Here is a 20,741-nt window from a genome sequence, read left to right on the forward strand (position 1 = left end):
AAACAGTTAGTGCTGAAGAGTAATTTGATTGTGTACAGAAGTTGTAGCAACTTCAATTTTCTTTTCTTTTTGAGTGAATGTAACTGAATGTTTGATTTGCAATTGGATGTATGCGGTTTGGTGCATTTACTGTGTTAAATTATGTACATGACAAAAGACAAATAAAAATTATTATTATTATTATCAGGACGCCGGAAGTGTCTTTAAACCGCATTCTTTTTTGCTTTAAAATGTTGACTGATTTACGCTCAACCGGGACAATCCGGTTGAGAAAGAATTTAAAACTGACAGGACTGTTTAAGTTGAAAAAATTGGCTTCCAAGCAGGTTTCGCAGTTTTTTCATCTGCTTTTCGACAAAAATTTGCCAAATCTGATTTTTACTGCGCAATTATAATTGAATTTAAGAATTAGTATTTTGCAATGTTATTTAAAAAAAAATATTGATTGCTGTCGCTCACCAGGGTCTGGATTCACGTGGGGCGCAGATATGGCGTCTGGTATGGAGTTCGGCGGAAATTTCAAACGTAAAATGAAATCGACTTGGAAAATTCATCGTCAAAATGAATATTTTTGTTGCTTTTTCTTTGCTAACAGCTTATTAGTCCGGTAATTGGCGAATCGACCGTTAGATGGCACATCAGGCCAATGTAAATGTAACAAAATGCGCGGGAATGAAATTATTGTGACGGCACGCCTCTTTTTTACGCTTCTGATTGGCCGCTGCACCTTCTCCTGATTGGCCTCCGTTATTTCGACGCCATATTGACTTCTGACCGGCGGGAAACCAACTCAGATCGCAAACCGGTCCCCCGGTGGGAATTACGACTGCGCAAAAGGTTTTAATTTGGATCACGCATGCGCAGTGATGAGTTACAGACTCCCTGTGAGTTAAAAGCGATATGAATCTTCTGCGCATGCTTAAGACGCGCTCAAGTTTACTGCGCAGCTTCAAAATGTGCGAATATTTAAATAATAATCAATTTCGACGCCATATTGAATTCTGACCGGCGGGAAAACCAACATAGATCGCGACCCAGCCACCCGGTGCTCCGTTTTTGATCCAGTGAATTTTTCGGATGCACGTTATTCCTGCCAATTAAAGTGAATTCCTCATTGTTGGCAGGCTCTCTCGGTTTCTGCTCTTTTAGGCCACTTGAAGGTTCTCCAAAAGAGGCTGTGCGCAGCGAAAAGCGTTACATTTCTATGCCATAGTTCATTAAGGCGAAGCGGCAGCAGAGCCTCTCGCTCTTTCTGCGGAAAAGCGGCGTTTATTTTGCCCGTTGCACTCGGGCGGGAAAGAAAGAAGGAAAGAAAAGCCAAACTGGATGAGAAGGGCAGCGGCGGAATGAAAATAATAACCGAGCAGCAAAGCCCATTAAAAGTATGGCCGAGATGCAGCAGCTCATTTGAGCCGAGTGACGAGAGCGAGAGGGCTTTGCCGCAGCACAGATCTGCACCCACGCACCTCGTTAATTATGAATGAGAGTCGTGTCAATGCCAGAAGGACATTACGAAACAGACACCGAATTCTTTCCTTCTTTCTCCGGCAGTGCATGCGCAAGGTGGGCGTCGAGCGTTTTCACCATTAATTGAAAAGTTACGTTTATGGCAGCCGCAGTGAAACGAAGACGACAAGGAAAATTGGAATGTGCGGGATAACAATAGGTGGCTCCACAGCCGGTTTCGTTTGTTTGTTCCTTTTTTTTTAAAAAAAAAAGATAAATTATATTAACCTTCAGTTGAAATTAAATGCATCTTAACTAGTTCTATAGCGAGCTGTTTATTCTTTCGCGTTTGTCAAAGAAATTTCCTGCTGCTCTTACACCCTTGTCTCCTTCTTGCTTCATTTACTGAAAAGATAAAAACGGCATCCAGCTCTTTGAAATACGCCGTTTCTCTTTAAAACCCTGCCCAAGTTTTCCATGTTAACAAAATATAATGAGTAAGAAACCCCGCTGTCCTAAAGATAATTTTAGCTTTCTAAAGGGATGATCTTTAGAATTTAGAAATTTCCGTTTAACCTTTTCTCACACGGTCTTTCACATTTCCAACATAAATGACTTTTTTCTGGCTGACCACGTTTTGTTATTTTATAGACAGACATCTGGTCGCCACACAGAATTTATGTTCATTAAACATTGCACTAGAGAGGGGACCAGGGACAGGGATTACGGGATTCCCGTCCCGTCCCTGAGGGATTCCCTGGGGGACGGGACGAATTTTGATATTCGGGACAGGGACGGGACAGGGACAAACTGCAGCGGGACGAGGGACAGTTTTGTTGACAGCAATGGCAGCATTAAAATTAAAAGGCCAAAGATTCTCAGTTTGTCAGTCTGAGGAGGAAAGGAAGCAATCGCAGAGTTCGCCAAATTTGCAATACGGAAAAATGCACCACTGGTTTTATGCGCAAAAAAGCAGCTGGGAAACACTAGTTTTGGTTTTATACGAATTTTTCCGAATTTTACCTCAAAAAAAATAAAATAATCCATGCCAAAAAAGTCAATATTTTGGAAAATTACGATGGAAGTTAAAGTTTTTGGTATCTTGGTGACCAGTACAGCGTTCGCAAAAACTCGCATTTTTTCAGAAAAATCCCACTGCATTACACAAACCTTTTCACGGGTTTTTATGCATTTTTTCCAAAAAACTTGCATTTTTATTGAAAATAAAAAATTCACATGATGGATGACCAAAAAAGTGGGATTTTTAAAATTCAGTTAAATGCCACTGGTTTCCAAAAAAAGACAGACAGTTGTAAAATAAACCACAATTGTCCAAAATTTCCGACATTTTATTAGCGCAAAATGTGACCTTTTCGGGTTAAAGTAAAAAAAAATGTAGGAAACCCAGAACTGGTGGGTTTTTTAACTTTTATGTGCGCAAAAAATCCAGAGGTGCATTTTGCGCATTGCAAAATTGGCGAAACCTGAACCAGTGGCTTTTATACAGATTTTGTAAAATCCCTATATTTGGTCATCCATCGTGAGAATATTTTATCTTCTAACAAAAATGCACGTGCTTCTGACAAATGCGCAAAATTGCAGGAAAAAAAGCAAAAATCAATTTATTTGTAATGCAGTGGCTTTTTTCCGAAAAAAATCAGGTTTTTGGGAACCGTGGAAGCGATTAATTTCCCTGGTCGTGGTAAATGGCCCAACTTTCAACAACCGAACGCGAATTTCCTTGTTGCAAGAAAAGGGCAACAATAAATTCGACAAATAAAATTTGAGTGAATGTTGAGCGATGCAAAATTTTACCGCGACCAGGAATAGTAAAAAGTCACTGTCTCCACCGACCTATTTTTAAAATTGCATGAGCAATCCTGCGAAGTTACAATTTACATGTAAATGTTCGTGTACAATTTTAATTTACTGACAAAAAATGACCAATTTTAAAAGTTCAGTAAAATTTTGAAAATTTACGAATCTGGTATAAGGGGTTGAGGGGGGCGGGACTAAACAGGGACAAGGTTAAGAGCTAACAGGGACAGGGAAATGAGGAAAAGAAGACGGAAAACTAAGAAGATAATGTAATATATTTATAGGAAGGAATTAAGATGCGCAGTGGTTTCCTATATTAAGAATTTTATTAAAGCTGTAGTTGTGGGCTGCGTGTGTGGACTGCGACTTGTGGTAGATGGGACGACATCGGAAAAGTGTAGACTGGCTGCGGGGCTGAATATGTGTGGAATTGTGAGGCTCGGAGAATGGGACGGATTAAAGACTCGGGACGCGTCCGAGTGGGTTCGTCAGGGACTTCGGTGAAGCGGGGTGCAGCATCCGAAGTGTGGTACCGCTTAAGCCCAGGCATGCGATCAACAACATCGGGGACGGAAGCTACATCGTCCTGCTGCGATGGCGATCTTTACGTCTTACAGGGTCCTCGTCCAGTTTGTCCTCACAATCAGGGTTGGTCCGGTCGTCTAGGCTGCTGCAGGAATTCTCTCTCTTGAATTGGGTCGCGTCGGTTTATATATGCTCGTCAAACAATGTGATTAGTCTGTTGTGTGAATTTGTGTGTTGCAGAATGGTCATTGTTTGACGGAATGTAGGTACCCTACATATTAAATAATCGTAAATAAATATTTGAATTAAAAATTTAAAAAAATGCTTAAATCTCATGACATTATTTTACTTTTAAAAATTTAATTGATTGTATAGATTTATTGGGGTAAAGTTATTTGCAAAAAAAAAACAATTTTTAATCTACAAACAACAGGTTTCAATAAATAACTTTTTTAATGTAATGTACATCAACTTGTTATAATACTGTGGTGCCCTCTCGCCACTACTGTCATAAATAACTATTTTGCATTTAACCTGTATCGCCAGGTGGCAGTACAAAGGTGTTTGAAAAGCAGTGCACCCTTACTGCATTTTCTCCTCCACTGTACCTTATGGTTCGCACGACAGCAGTCGCAGCACAATATTCTCTCCCGGGCTATAGGATAAGTTTTCCTGCGAGGTTGTTCTACAAACTTTGATCTCGAATTTATAAAACCACCTGCACTACGGGGTAAGCTGTAACAATTATTTTTATTTCAAAAGTGATATTTTAATTGTTATAATTGTTTATTGTATTTGTGATTTTTGATTATCTATGTAATTTCACAGTCTTCATCTTGATTACTAAATGTGGTAACCTTTCTCTCTGTAACACCACGAAAAATGTTATGCCTGGCTGCTTCCTGTAAATTACGGTCCACGCTGAGCCGACATCCCGAGCAACCCTGCGCTCCGCCGCCGCCGCCGCCGCGCCGATACTTCTCTATTTAACACTCAATCTGCTGCTTGATCAAGCCATTCCTAAAAGCCTCTCCTCAATATTACTAATTCTGCCTCGCTTATTATTATATTTGCTCCCTTTAATTATGCTTCTAACAATAAACTCACTCTCCTTAAACTGTGATCCACTGAACTATATTATTCAACTAGGCTGATTAATAATGCCAACAATCGGTCATAATTATTACCAACTCGGCTGCTCATGCACGGCAGCGAGTTGGAATAATTATGAGACTTTAGAAATATTAATTGCCTCACTGCTTGTGAGCAGTCCGAAATCCTTAGAATAAAATATCTGCGTCTTGCTGGCCTGGCTAAATATTCTCAGCAACTTCTAAACTCAAATAAATAGTCCAGTTTCTCCAAAATTAGCAAAAACTATGAAAAGTGCAAGCTGATTGATAAATTAATCTCCTTTATATTAATTACGTTATTATCTTTGGATTCTCTGTATTTTATCAAATGGAAAAGTAGAAATTATACAACGCCATTTAACTGCTGTCTAACAATGATTTATGATTTGGTTTTATTGGAACGTAAGTGACTCTAACAATTATAAAAAGGCTTTCAATCGCGATATTGGCCATATTTTCCGTTACGTTAACTATTAAAACGCTGACGAGACTTTGACAAAATTGCTCACTTATTACTGTGGCTGGCTGGCGCGTACGCTACGTGTTGCTCGGCAGAGGTCGGAAAACCATCTCAGAGGAAGCCCGAATGCAGCCTCTCCGATCACTCGGGGCGGGAGGGTTTATTTGGCCGCCAGTTTTACGCGTCATTTAGACGGTTTTTGCACACGATTTTAATTGATTCATTTTTTTGTTGCTAGTTTTATTTCAAAATTTCCGTGTTTTCAATTTGACAAATTTAGCAAAGCACGGTGCTAAGAAGCAAAAAACCTATGGAAGAGCCACAAATCGTTGACAAGCAAAGAGCTGTTCGCGAGTTTTGGCTCTGGATAAAAAAGCGATTGGGCCGGCCGCCCATGGAATAAAAGTGACCCGGGGCCATGCAATTTTTGACGCGGCCGTCATTTATATTTGATCGTGAATTACGCCGGCAAGCTGCGTGTGCGTGCATATACATTTTTACGGCGTTTCATGCTCTGAAAAGCAGAACTCGCACAATTAGGCGCGTGATTTCTGGATTTATGGCCTTTTCGCATCGCGCTCCCCGGATAATCTGCGCGGCGGTGAACAATATTAATCAGCCTAGAGGTACGAAATTAAACTTGTAATAATAATTTCGCGTCGTTTTCACGATCCATCACTGGCGAACTCACTCACTCAATACATGCGCTTAATGATAATAATAATGCAGCAAGCAGTACAAAAGCATTCGAATTCGCGTGTGTGCACCATAATAACAATATTGTTATTATTGACGCTGATTATGGGGCATTATGGGACATAAATCAAGCGGCAGCAGCAGGCCGGCCCGAGACCAACACAATGCTAATCACTCTTAATAGGCCGCGCTATAGAAGATATGAATATTCAGCTGGCTCTTAATCATGCACACTCTCAGTCAGTGTGTGTGTTTTTTTATTTTTTCTCTACTCGAATCGCGAGAGAGGCGTGCAGCGCGCAACCAACGGTTATTCCCAATAAGATCTCTCGCTGCTGCTTTATGAGAAAGATGCTAATTCCGTGAGTCGGGCTAATTTCGGGGTATATAAATTGTGAATTCGCACTGCTCTGGGCTAAAAATTAGGCTATTGTGAAATGCGTGGCAATTAAGTGGGGCGCGCGGACGGATTTCTCTGGAAAGGACGAGCGTTGCTCTTGGGCACACTAAAAGGTCGGTGAATTATACCGCACTGCATGGCATTCCAAATTGCCAATTAAATATGAGTCGTAAAAGTATACACACTGCAAAAGCAGCTGCACTGAATAAAAGTCTCGGCCCATTGTCCGAACAAAGTGCACACATAAAATTTCGATAATTTGGAGCAAATGTTGAGGCTCGTTAACCTGAGTGAGCTTCGCAAATTGAATGGCATTGGCAAACTCAAAATGAATACTTGTAAAGCTCTAAAAAAAATTTTATTTTCTTTTAATTCATTAATAATTTTGAGGGCCTTATAGTGAACTTTTCCTACTTACTAAAACATTTTTTAATCCAAGAATTTAATTCGCTTGTGAGAAAAAACAATTCGTACGGTCAAAAAGTCGTTCGATTTGAATGTGGCTTCTGTAACAGATGATAACTTATGAATAAATTATGAAAGTATTTTTCCATCCACGGTTTTAAAAAATAGGTCTACTAAGAAATGGATTAAATTGGAATTTAATAAGAATAATCTCCGAATATTGCATTTTATTGTCCCATTACGATTTTGGAAGTTGAGAAAAACCAACCATCTAAAAATCCCACAGGAAATTCAATAGTTTGGCTCTTTGAAGTTCGTATCCAAAAAACCATTTCCATTTGGCTCAACGCCGATGTAAAGAAATAAATTTATCTACGCATTTGAATGATTTCTGGTATAAAAATCAAGCCTTAGAAACAGAGAAGCCGGACAAAAAGATAAATTAGATCCAATTAAAACGGCTGGGGAAGCGAAATAAATTAATAAATACGCCTGCGAGCTGGCAGAAAATTTTTATATCTTTCGGGAAAGTCCACCCGCGGCACATAGCGAAAGATAAAATCTGTCTGCTGAAACAGTGTGCCAAAATCCGGCTTCGGACAAATGTGTGTATTTTTTTTATCTCTGGCCGAGGCGCAGCACTCACATACAACGCAGCGCGGCGGCTAATTTTGAGCGCCATATTTGTGTGCAGCGAGCATATTGATCAGCGAATTGGCACTTGGCCACATAATTAAATGTATCGTTTGTTGTGCTTCTAAGAATTAAGCGGCCGCGGGGTGTATTGTACTCGTTCGTTGCTTATTACACACGCACACAGTGCCCTATGATGCCTCAAACGCTGCTCGCTCGCTCACTCGCTCACGGCTTGCTTGTTGGCTGTATGTGTGTACTGTGTGTAAAAGAAAGAAAGGCGCGCATTTATTTATGTTGCGCTGCTTACGAGACGCGCGTTGCATTCTGATCAGCCCTTGATTGCGCCGCTTAATAAAACACGCAGCGTTTGTGTTGCCTATAATTGCAGCAGTTTTGCGCGTTATATATCCTCTCTCCATCTCTCTGTAAACCCTATATTATAGCTGATTGACTTTCCGCCAGCGCTAATTAATTTAATCAGCGGCAACATGTGCCCGATCATATTTAATTATTGCCGCTGGCCAGTGGGGATCGCAACGGGCTTATCCGCGAGATAATTTCAACCACCAATCGCTCGGGGAAATGGGTCCTAAAAATTCAAGCCTGCAAATTGCTAATTGGTTATTGGCGAGCGGATGATTTCAAAATTTTGATTGTTAGACGTCTTAAACTATGTAAACTTTTTGTTACTCGGTAAATTAATTTAGAGTGGAAGGATACAGGGCAACAATTGAAAATTATTTGAATTGTTGGATGCCATAAACAATTTAGTCAACAATTTGCAACAGTAAAAAAGGATAATATTTGAAAAATGCGAACCAGGCTTCATCCTCGTTGTCAATAAAAGAGAAATTCGTCTTATTTATTCCTCGACCAGTTTCGACGTCATCACAAACGTCCTAATCATGAGTTACAATTACAATCAAATACAAACAATGCAATATTGTCACATGTAAAATCACATAAAATCGGCATGCACAGGAAAAAGGACATACGTTTGATTGGAAGAATGTGGACATTTTGAAGCAAGAAACAAATTTGTGGAAGAGGGTAGTTTTGGAGGCGGTGTCATAATGGATAATGCTCAGAAAACATTATGAGTAACCCTAGCCACCTGCTTTGTGATGTTTGGAAAAATATTTTACGCGCTGATAGGGGAAAATTTAGCTCACGGAACAAAAAGGTTCCCTACCACCTGTGAGATGTGCGTGTTTTTAACAAAGGGATGGCTTAGAATTTTGTACATTTGGTCTTTGGAGCTTGCCTCAAGTGCCTCATGAATAGGTGGGTGTTTTAAAGAATTTTATGTGATTTTAGATGTGACATTATTGCATTGTTTGTATTTGATTGTAATTGTAACTCATGATTAGGACGTTTGTGATGACGTCGAAACTGGTCGAGGAATAAATCAGACGAATTTCTCTTTTATTGACAACGAGGATGAAGCCTGGTTTTAATTATATTCAACAGTAAAAAAGGACCTTCCTACAGTAAAAATTCAAATTTTGCCAATTTTCTACAAAATGTACAGCGCTTGAACATATTTTGTTGGCATATTCCGATTCCTCTCGTCGAGATCTATCCAACGGTTTATTTGGGAAACTCTTGGTTTTGAAATTAAATCGGATTTCAAATAAGGAGACAACCATTACCATTTGAAAAGCAGGCCAACTTTCAAACCAATTTTCTCAAAAAATTACAATTTAGGCTTTAACTGAACCCCCTAAGGGATGATTTTATGCATTTTCCAAGCTTTTGCAGTATCATTCCACTTTAAATTATTTTTCGAAAGAAACAATCCACCTCAATAAGAATATTCAGGGCATTTTATCAACGTTAAACATGTTTGAGGAACTCCAACGTGACAAATATTTGTATTCTGTACTAATTCTGAAAAAAAAATTTTATTGCAATTAAATCCTTGGTAAATTGCTTAAAAATGTCGAATCGAGCAACATTTAATTATGATTACAAAATGCAAATATCAGTCAATTTGTCACGTGAACCGTTCCCGTGTATTCTACTATATACATGTATATATTCCCGGCAGGTGCCTGAATTTATCCCCTTTAAAACTGAGCTTGGATTGCGTGCAAAAAGCGGTCCATATTTGTGTGCGTACACGCAACCGTCTGTGCACAAATGCCGCAGATAAATATACCACCAGCGCTTGTGTGATAAATAACGTGGTTTTGGAATGCACGTTGTTTCTGGTCTCGTTTTGCGGTCGTCTGTGTGTCACAACACGCTGCTCGTAATAAACACACACACACGCTGGCTGGCTGGCTCATGGCTGGAGACCGGCGACGACCGCGTGGACAACTCACGATGCGACACGAACGAACACCAGCCATGAGGCGGCGCGGGCCCATCATCCCTTAACCACGAGCGCTGGCCGGGTTGCCAGCGGGGAGGTTGGGAAAATTGAAATACGATTGGAATTAAATTGTTATTTAAATTGTTTTTGTTCCAAAATGAGAGAAATTAAATCTTTTCAAATAATTTTAATTAATTATATTAAATTTGTAATTAGGTCGTGTCCATTTTTTTAAAAAAAATGCAGTCGTGGCTCTAGAAAGTGGTCCATTATTGAGGAAAATTTCCCTCTGATGAAACAAATCACAAAATATTTTGCAGTACTTTAATAGAGAAAGTCACGATTTAAAAATCACAGACACAAATATCTACATGACGCTTTTATTGTCGTCTTCTTTTTTTTAAATTGCTACTATTTTAGATGATTTTAAATAAAAATCGTTCATAATAAGAGAATTGTGGGAGCAAAATGAGAAAATGCAGGTGGAGGAATGGGAAAAGCTGAAAACATTAAGTATATTTTTTAATCATTTAATGGGGCGCTTGCCTTTGTGTACCCCCCTGTTATTTTTGCATTTTCCACGGCATTCGGCTCGTTTTCGAGGCAATATAGTATCGATCTGGCTGCCGAATGTCGGGGCAATCAAAAATTTTCCGCACATGCGATTCTGATTGGGGGCAATAATTCATCCCCGAAATTGCGGAGAACGCTCGGCGGCACAAACACGCGCGCGCACACACAAAAATTTACATTCAGAAAAGGCCGGCGCGACTTGCGGCTGCGGCGGCGGCCGTGGCGGCGGCAGCGGCGAATTCAGCAAAATCAACGGCGTAATTTATTGCACGGCCGGACAAAGAGAAGCTAATTGAATATTCCGAGGATACATTTTGCGTGCATTAATGAGAATTAATTCGATTATTGTCGGCGGAGCGCGCGGAATTAAAGAAGAAACCGAAACTGTCAGTCAAATGGTGCGCGCTGCCCTCATTTATTTGCCATTTATTTATTATCAGGACTGGTTTGTCTTAAGGGAGGAGCCTTGCTGGCTTTTGTTTTATTCCATCAGAGCCAGAGTGGCGTCCGTGTGGTTTCTCACACCGGCGCGTGACGAGAATCCCTGATTTTCGTGCGAACCCCCTGGAACACATAGAGCAAGCCAGAGAGAGCCCGCAAAATCTTTTATGTTTGCTCTCCTGTTTGAGCTACCGTCGACAAGGGTGGACTTTTCGCGCGTTAATTAGTCTGAAAGCTTGTTTGTCAATTTTAAGACATAAAAAATTTCAGAGCCTCAAAGAAAACATTTAAAAATTAAAATAAAATGTGTGTGTTTATTGGCCCCCTAATTTATCTATCCTTTAAAACTAAAAATTATATTTAAAAAAATTTGGAAGAGCTGGATTGCAGCGTGTTGTTCAAATTTCCAAGAAAATCAAACAGAAAGCTTTTCTCCTTATTGAAAATAGTTAAATTATTTTTCTATTACGGTAATTTACTGCATAATTCGCACATTGTTAGATAGATCGCGACGAGAGGAATCAAAATCATGCTGGAAAACGTTTACAAGCCGTTGAATATTTCGAGGAACTTCGCAAAAACTGAAATTCTAATTTGATTTTTGCTCATTATAAAGCAGATCATTTTTATACTCCCCAAATTTGTATTTTTTGTTCATGGAATTATTAAAAAAACGCCTTCCAGCCTTGAATAACGGTTGAATGCACTCATTTAGCTTCCCAATTTTACTAAATTACATTTCCTCAATGATAATACACTTTTTCCGCCCGACAAATCAAAATTACAATAAAGAAACCTCTGAAATATACACCTTTCCTGTCCTTGGACAGCCTTTTTGCATAAAACGTCAATAACTTTCAAATAATCCGATTGAATATTTGGTCTTGTTCTATTTCAATCGTCTTAATTTACAATTACAATCTAAAAAATTAGCCCGTCTGAAATCCATTTGAATACATTTCGTAATCAGAGATAAATAAATTGAAATGGAAATAAAAAGCAAGAGTTGATGGCTTTGTACCCAAGCAGACGGTACTTCGTTTTGCTGTCTTAAGCGGAGCGGCTAACTAACTAAAAGTAAAGCATTTAGCCGGCACACACGTCGAGTCACTCATACACACATGTGTGTAGGGGCCGGGCTGCTAATACGTAAGCCGAATCAATTGTCAACTAAACACCAACTTCCTGCGCCTTTCCTCTGCCCGGCACAAATTAAATAATGACGTTTCTAATCTGGATCAGAAGCGTGATTGCGCTCCACAACGAACGAACAAATTAACCCCCCTGTGTTCTACTCGCATCGTCTCCAGACGCGTATTTATATTTATTTTTTGTGGTGCTTTCTGTTGCAGGAGGTGAGTTGGTCACCACGCCTTTAATGGTCCGTGTTAGCAGCTGAATTCGTAAGTAATTAATTCCCGTCTGAGAACGGACACAGAAATGTGCTGCCGTGATGATAATTCTTATTCCGCGACACTCAGACCTCTACTATCTTGAGGTTTCGTGCGTGGGGATGTGAGAAATTGTCGAAAGGTTTTTTAGGACAATTTGGAAAGCCGTTTTTTTAATCTTTAAGTACGTGCCATAGTGTTTTAAATATTTCTGAATTTATTATTGTTGTACGGAATAATAATTGTTTTCTTCCAAATTACAAACTCATTTTGAATTTATTTTTATTATTTACCATTGAAAAATTGAAATTATTTTCATAATATACTGTTTTGTCGTGTCCTAGATTTAAAAAAGATTATACCAGAAGATTTTATCATGACTTAAAAAAATGATTTTATAATTTTTCGCATCTCTAAATTGTAATAATTGTGGAAAGGAGGAATTTAATTTTCTCGACTTTTGCTCACGTCCCCGACGACGAAGAGCATCACACGCGAAACACAAAAACGATCATAAATTTTGCGCACGTGTGTTGTCCGATTGCGGCGTGCTCGCGCGCATTTTATGAATTTGAGCGAAGATTCGGTGCCACGATGACAAAAGGTCAGCAGCGTGTAGAATGGAAGAAAAAGAAGGCAGCCGGAGAGTGACGCGGCGAAAAAAGGGGGCCTCCTGTACGGGTCTTATTGTTCCCAATGTCACGGAGTTAATCAGATGTAAGAATCTCAGTCAGATATTCATTATGCGATTAAAAAGGTTGCCTTCACAAAAATTAAATCTCTCTCTCTCGCTGGCTCTGCGCGCACCGGCTAGGATCGTGTTAATGCCTTTTTATTATTCCGAGTCGTGAGATATGTCGAGGAGGAGCGCGAGCGAGAGAGAGAGAGGAAAAAGCGTATAAATAAATTTATTATTATAATTTTTAATTATATGCGTCCATCAAAACTCGGGGCTTAAGCTTTTACGATTGCCCGAGCTGAGAATTCATTTCGGTTATTGTGTCCGTGCTGTGGGTGGAAGAATTTATTTTTTCCTCGCTTCCAAACTCATTATTCGTCGTCCGCCTCTCCAATCCGAGAGCAGCCTTTCCGTTCGCACAAAGAAATTAATCCTGATTACTTCTCGTTTTATGATTCGTTTGAAATTCTCTGCCGCTGCTCTTTTACGATGATCCTTTTTGCCGCGCGACGCGTTTCCTCCAGGTGTTTTACGAGACACAAACACACGGCGGCTCACCGTGCTTTGAAGGACATCACAAAGAAAACAAAATTAAAATTCGGTGTGTCCCTTGGCCTCTGTGCATTTTGTGACTAGAGGGAACACCATTCAATAAAAATCTATGAAAATACACGTTATACGAGTAAGGGGAGATCACTTTTATATTTTTCCTGAGGCTGCGTTCATGAACACTATGCTTTTACCGCTTTTACGGCGCGCCCGACGCGTTTCCTTGAAAAGTTAATGAAACATCGTGGGAGGGAATTACCATGGAAAATCATCCCAGTCCCATCTCGCTCTGATATTGTGCGCTTGACAAAATCCGTTTGACGTGCACAATCACCTTCACGACTTGAGTGCCTTTTGTCCTTCTCCAACTGTACAGGGGCTCATATAACGCCAAAATTGCTCCTTAATTTTAAAAGGGAAGCCCGTCTTTATTTTGGAACTTTATGCTGGGCCAAGGATGATTTATGGAAAGAATCCTGGAATTAAACATAAGAACATTAATTTTTTAATTTTAAGCCTAATGGTTATTGGTTAGTTTAAACTAAATTATTCAATTTCTGTCGAGTTCCCGGGAATTTTTTTTCAAATTGAAAGTCCGTTTTCTTGAGTTTCACTGCCCGACATAGTCATTTAATTCCCCCGACTTAACTTTATCACATCACCGGGATCCGGGTTGCGATCTGTGTTGATTCCCGCCAGTCAGAAATCAATAAGGCGTCGAAATTAATAATTGTTTGAATATTATTCGCTGCGCAGTAAACGCATGCGCATCTTAGGCATGCGCAGTATGTTCAAATCGCTTCTTAATCTCACTGAGAGGCTGTAACTTATCATTGCGCATGCGTGACCCAAATTAAAACCTTCTGCGCAGTCGTAATTCCCACCGGGGGTCCAAATTGCGATCTATGTTGGTTCTTTGCCGGTCAGAAGTCAATATGGCGTCGAAATAATGGTGGCCAATCAGGAGACAGTCCAGCGGCCAATCGGAAGCGTCAAAAAAGTGATGTGCTGACCTAACAATTACATTCCCGCGTATTTTGTTACATTTCTATTAGCCTGATGTGCCATCTAACGGTCGATTCACCAATTACCGGGCTAATCAGCTGTCACTAATGAAATAACGACAAAAATATTCATTGTGCTGAAGCTATTTTCATGGTCAATTTCATTTTACGTTTGAAATTTTCCCGCCGTACTCTACCAAACGGCATATCTGCGCGTCGCGTGAATCTGTTAACATTTACGATTTGTTTGAAAGCCATTTAAAAAAATCAGAGGTTTATTATTCTTCAAGGTTGTTAATAATTCGGTGAGTCTTCCGGACTCTATCAGACGCCATGTTGATTAAAACCTGCGCAGCAGAACAAATTAACGACTCACTGATATTGACTGGAAAATTGTTATTCTCTTATTGATCGTTGCACATCCTAATATATTGGTGTCTTTCTTGATTCAGTGCTGAGTAATTTTCGTCCAGCTGACGCAAGTTGTTAGGTTGGCATAAATGATTAAATATCCGGCCGAGTTAATTCCAATTACCAAGCTAGCCAAGCGTCTCCGAGTGTGATTAAAAAAGTTTCTCCCATTGTGCGTGCCGGTCGCAGGCCGGGCGGAAAACGCTGATTTGATATTTATGATGACGTCAGCGCTAATTAAGATTCTTTCCGTTTGACCACATCATGAATAGATGATGAGCATGTGCAAGGGGAACAGGAGGAAAAACGTGCGGGGCCAAAAATTGGATTAAGAGGACAAAAGTTAAAATGAAAATTAAATTAGAATAGCAGTGGCTCAGGTCCGAGAGGATGCTCTGCTGTGTTTGTGACTGCAGCCCTCTCGGTTTTAATGTGATTATTCTGCGCCGGGATGCTGCCACCGCCGCCACTGCTGCTGCGCTGGAGCAAAGACAAAAGTCGGCAGCAACCGTCATAAAATAAACAGCAGCTCGGGCGTCTTGAAATTAAATTTAATTACGAAAAGACGCCCCGGCGAGGAGGAATTAAAAAAATAAAGAAGCAAGGGAGCGTGTCTTCTGCCTGCTCGGAGATGAGAAAAGGAGGAATTCCATCTTGGATATGGAAATTAAATTCGTATTTAACAGACGCCGCGGAGAAGCCGACTGTGTAAATTCTAATTATATATAAAACCGCGCACCAGTGTCATTTCAATGACTTTCATTTAAAACATTTTCAGCCTAAATTAATCGTGCGGCTTTAAGGTCCGCGCAGCACGCATTAAAAATAATTATATTCAGACTTAATTTTAGCTCTCTCTCTCTCTTGCGTCAAACGCGTTAACAGTGAAAAATCATTCTAGAATTTAATGCTATTAATGAATACATTGGAATACATAAATAATTGTTCTTAAAGAGCGAGAAGTCATTCCTCCTTTGACCTTTCATTTGGGTCCGCGCTGCACTAATGGAGTTGCCATCCAGCTTAATTATCAGAGTGTGTGTATGTACAGTGGAAATTCCGGCAGGAATCCGGTCATAAATTTCCAAGCGCGAGAGCAAGCGTATACGCAATAAGGAGCAGGCGGTGCGATGAGAAATCTGTTTTGCATCTCATTTGAGTGTCGGACCGCGAGAGCGAACAGCACCCCCTACGGGGCGGCGGGCACTAAAATTTTTATCCAAACATCACAACAGACAGGATAAATCGCACCATTCTCGCTAAGTACGATGTATCTCGCCTGATAATTAATGCTGGTTCCATAAATTAAGAGGCGAAATAGCGGCGCAGAGCAATTATTGCGCCCGGCAGTGTGTCACCAAACATAAATAATATTTTTTCAAGGATTAAAAATATGACTTGCAATAATTAAACACTGTTTGAATAAAAAAATACTGCTTCCCACTCGTTTTAACAACAAGCAGATTTTTGGCAAAAAAATATAATTTATTTTATTTTTAAATTCGGCAAACAAATTTTGTGCCTTTTACTCAAATCCCTTAATCACCGTCGCCTGTTATTTTTCTCGTTTGAACGCGTCGGAAAGAGCCGCCCGCCCGCTATTTCTGTCGCCTGCGCGTCTTTTGGCTCTTCTCGCCGTCTTTCTCGCAGTATATACACGCGGCATAATTAAAAACCGCCAGCGCCGAAGAGAAGAAATTAACTGGCTTAATTACGAAGCGTTGCTCGCGAAGCGCGACGGCTATTTTAATTATATACACGCCGCGGCAGAGAAGTGTCACTTTCTTTTTTCCCTCTGCTCGCGCTGGTTTCTTGATTAAACAGCTCGCGTCTCGTCAACATCGAGCCTCGTTTTAAAATGAAACACTCAGATTCCAACAGGTTTAAATTAGGAAGGGTCTAATTGCGAGTAATTAACGCCAGCGAGAAGACGGCGGGCGAGAGGGGAGGCTGCCCGCGCGAGAAGATCGAGCGAGCATCCGCGACTCTTGTTGACGAAGCAGCCACGGCGTCGCAGGAAGAAGTTTTGACTTTGTTTGAATAAGAGAGCGCATTCCTAACAAGCAACAAGAAGTGCTCCTGGAGTGAAGTTGAAACGAAATATCCTATAAAATGGTAATTAGAATTTAATTTGGAATTTTGGGCTTGAGGATTACTCTTTGTACGAAAGGGTTGTGCCACAGAGAGGGTGAGTTTTGATTTTTCATAAATTTTAGCACATTTACAACCCACGTCACAGCTACAGGGGTAGAAAACAACAATTTTCCTATTTAAAATTAATTTTTTTCTTCATTTTTTTGCTTCCCATCGATTTAAAATTCAAAATAGATTGACGTACACAGTTTTAAGATGGTAATTGCGGGAAAATAAATCCGTAGTTGCAATGATCGTAGAATAACGCGAAATTTAAAATTTATTTTCCTATAAATCATGACGGTTTTTCAGCAGAAATTTTTATTTTTTCCATCTTCCTCTTTTAAACTACAACTTATTCTTTCGTGCCTTCAAACGACGCATACATATTTTCATTCAAACAGCCGAGTGTGAACGTGCAAAGCAGTACCTGCCGTTGTTGTACCGCGATCTAACACATAAGATTTCCAGCGTGGCGCGAAATTCAATCTTCAAGTGAAAGTATGGATTTCACTCTCGTGGGGTTTGCTCAACAAACCACTAACATGCACATGCTCGCTCAAGACAACGCGCTTCTCAAGTTTTTGACGCAATCGGCGAGAATGAGCTAGGGCCTCTGAACTGCTACTCTCTCGGTCGGATTAAAAGCGGGCTGCTTTTAAATGGATTAATTAAGTGATTCCCTATAACGAAGTCGAACGAACCCGTGTTGCCAACACACTGCTCTCGAAGCCAAACTCGCTTCGGTAATGAAAGCAACTAAGCGTATTTCTTTTATTACCCCTTGAAAACTAAAAGGACATGCGGATGTTGCATTTATTTATTCAGGTAAAAGAGTTTATATTAAAAAGGTCCGTTAACAATTTTGGGATCGGCGCAAAAAGAGAGCGGCGTCATCTCAGCTTCAGGACACGCCACTTCAGTAGTTGTTGGTTTAGCAGCGGGGTCCAGATGTGTGATAAAATTGGTTCGCACTGCGCAGATCCAAGATGGCGTCTGAATGTGGGAACCAATAAACCGTACGAGTGTCAAGAGTTTGTTTTTACGATCCAAAAGACACAATTAGTATGTCACAATATTGACCAAAACTTCCGTTCTTTTCGCGCCTTTTCATGTGACCGTTTTTCCCGCCAAACTCCACCCGATTTCGCACGAATCTGGTCCCCGCTGCATGTAATTTTGTTTGCTTACGTCACTATATGCACTGTCCGCTCTCATTGTCTGGAGACTCCGTAAATTCTAACGGCACTCTAATTTTCAGAATTTTAGCTCCACGTGCAAAGACAAATTTTTTTTGATGTACATATTATATGCCCTTTAATTTAGCTCTCAGCTTAAGGACCGCATGAACAAGTGTTCCTATTCATCCCGTTAAAAGAATTTCTCAGCATTCTTATCTTAATTCGCGCGACACTCAGCTGAGCGCATATAATCCTGCCATTTTCTCGAAATAGCCGCAATGCAAAGAGCTGGTCGTGAAGCACGTGTGTGTCCGTCCACCGAGAGCCAAAAGACGCGCGGCTGGCTAATTCCCGCGCGTCACTGCTCCTCTCCAGGCTCTCACTTTTAATCCGCGCCGACTGCCCATCATTTTGCCTCATCCAAATCCGCGCGCGCGTGCGGTTTAAATTCAACACCGGGTGGTGGCGGGCGAGAAGCGCCCCTGGACTGTGCAGCGTGAAGAGGGTGGAATTTTTGTGTGTGTGCCACCCCTGCCCTTGGCACAGCCAGCGACATAACATATCGATCCGCGTCTACACGCGTGGAGCACCGATTCTGGAAAAATTGCATGATGAGATGTACAAACTAGCCCTGGCTTTACGACCTCTGACGCGTGGGTGTTGAGTCTGAGCAGCCAGAAAGGGAGGTCACACACCCTCTCATCGGACGCTTTATATTTTCCGGCTACAGGTGCAAAAAGCATTGAAAGGCGTTTTCCACTCCATCAGAGAGATAGTTTCCTTTCAATTTCTGGACAGATTTTTTTTTTAATTTACCCACCGGGGTCCGGATTCACGCGACGCGCAGATATGGCGTCTGGTAGAGTTACAAACGTAAAATTAAATTGGTTTGGAATATAAATCATGAAAATACCGTCAGTACAATGAATATATTTTGTTGTTATTTCTTTTTAGTAATAGCTGATTAGCCCGGTAATTTGCGAATCGACCGTTAGATGGCACATCAGGCGAATGGAAATGTTACAAAATACGCGGGAATTAAATTATTAGGTCGGCACGCCTCTTTTTCGACGCTTCTGATTGGCCGCTGCACCTTCTCCTGATTGGCCTCCGTTATTTCGACGCCATATTGACTTCTGACCGGCGGGAACCAACACAGATCGAAACCTGGACCTCGGTGAATTTACTGAAGACAAAACATAATCTTAAATCAGAAAGAAGGTTGATTTTTTTCCATTTTTGAATTTAAAAATGACAGAAAGGGGTGCACTTTTGTCTTGAAGCGTGAAAAAGTCGAAAACCAATCTGAAACTTTAATCGTACATAATACAAAAAATCCACGAAAGGAAAAAATATTTGCTGTCATTTGGTGGCTCTTGCAGCGCTACTCAAGTGACCAAAAAAACAGTATAAAATTGTACATACACTCCTCTATGTATTACAAAATCCGCTTGACGCACTGATGCTGCACAGACGACTGTAACTCCATTATTAGGATTTTCCTTACAAGTGCTTGTGTCACCAGTAATTATTTCATTATATAATTTTTCAGTCAGCAAAATGAGAATTCCACACACAATTTCAAATTTAAAATCCCCGACTGAGATGTAATAATATTTTTACGTGTGGAAAGAGAGAATAAATCGGCACGCATATCGCCGCTTTATCTGTGCTCGGAAAACTTTTCCATTTCCATCTCGCATATATTTTTTCAGCGCGCGGCAGGGCTCAACATCAATTTATTGCATTATAAGGCAGTTTGAGCAGTCGCCGGTGCTACTTTTTTGTGCCCCGGCCTGCGCACATTTGTATACACAAAATCTCATCTGATAGATTGATTGATGCTACATGTTAGATTGATTGGACTTGTTGTGTGTGCGTGTGCGTGTGTGTGTGTGTGTGTGCTTATTCTCCGATTCTCATAGCCGAAAGTATAACAATGGCCGCTTGTGCGAAAAAAGAATTTGGAGCTGCCGCTTTTTTCGGTATTAATTTAATGTAGAGTGGAGGTCCTTTTTAAGCAGCCGCGAGAGAGAGAGCTCGCAGAGAGGGAATTAACAATAATAAAAGCAAGCACAAAGAAAAGATCCAGGTGCGCACCTGGCCTGCCTGCCTGCCTCTAACTATGCCTCTTCCTCTCAATAACAATGCGCGCGGCGCAGAATTAGGTGATTCCACTTGCTGATAAACAATGTGATCGGCTCCATTATGGCCGTTTAATCAAATGAATTAGCCGCTCCGAGAACAAACAGCAAAAGAATTCCAATCACATATATGCGCGCTTGACTGATGGAGAAGGCCGCCTTTTTTAGCGTTTGTCCGCCACCAGCAATTATACCCAAATTTATTTTTATTTTATGGCGAACCGACCGATGCCTGCTTTTGCCGCCCTTGTAAAATGCAAATTGTCTCCGCTCGAAGGCGAATGAAAGGACCCGCCGCGCCATTCAACTCTTTCGCCCAATTGGCTGGTCATCGGCTGCCCGCAAACGTGAATGAGAGAGAGAACAGCAGACAGAAGGAACAATTACCGGTCCAAACTG

The sequence above is a fragment of the Cloeon dipterum genome, chromosome 3, assembly GCF_949628265.1.
Source record: "Cloeon dipterum chromosome 3, ieCloDipt1.1, whole genome shotgun sequence".
Taxonomy (NCBI): Eukaryota; Metazoa; Arthropoda; class Insecta; order Ephemeroptera; family Baetidae; genus Cloeon; species Cloeon dipterum.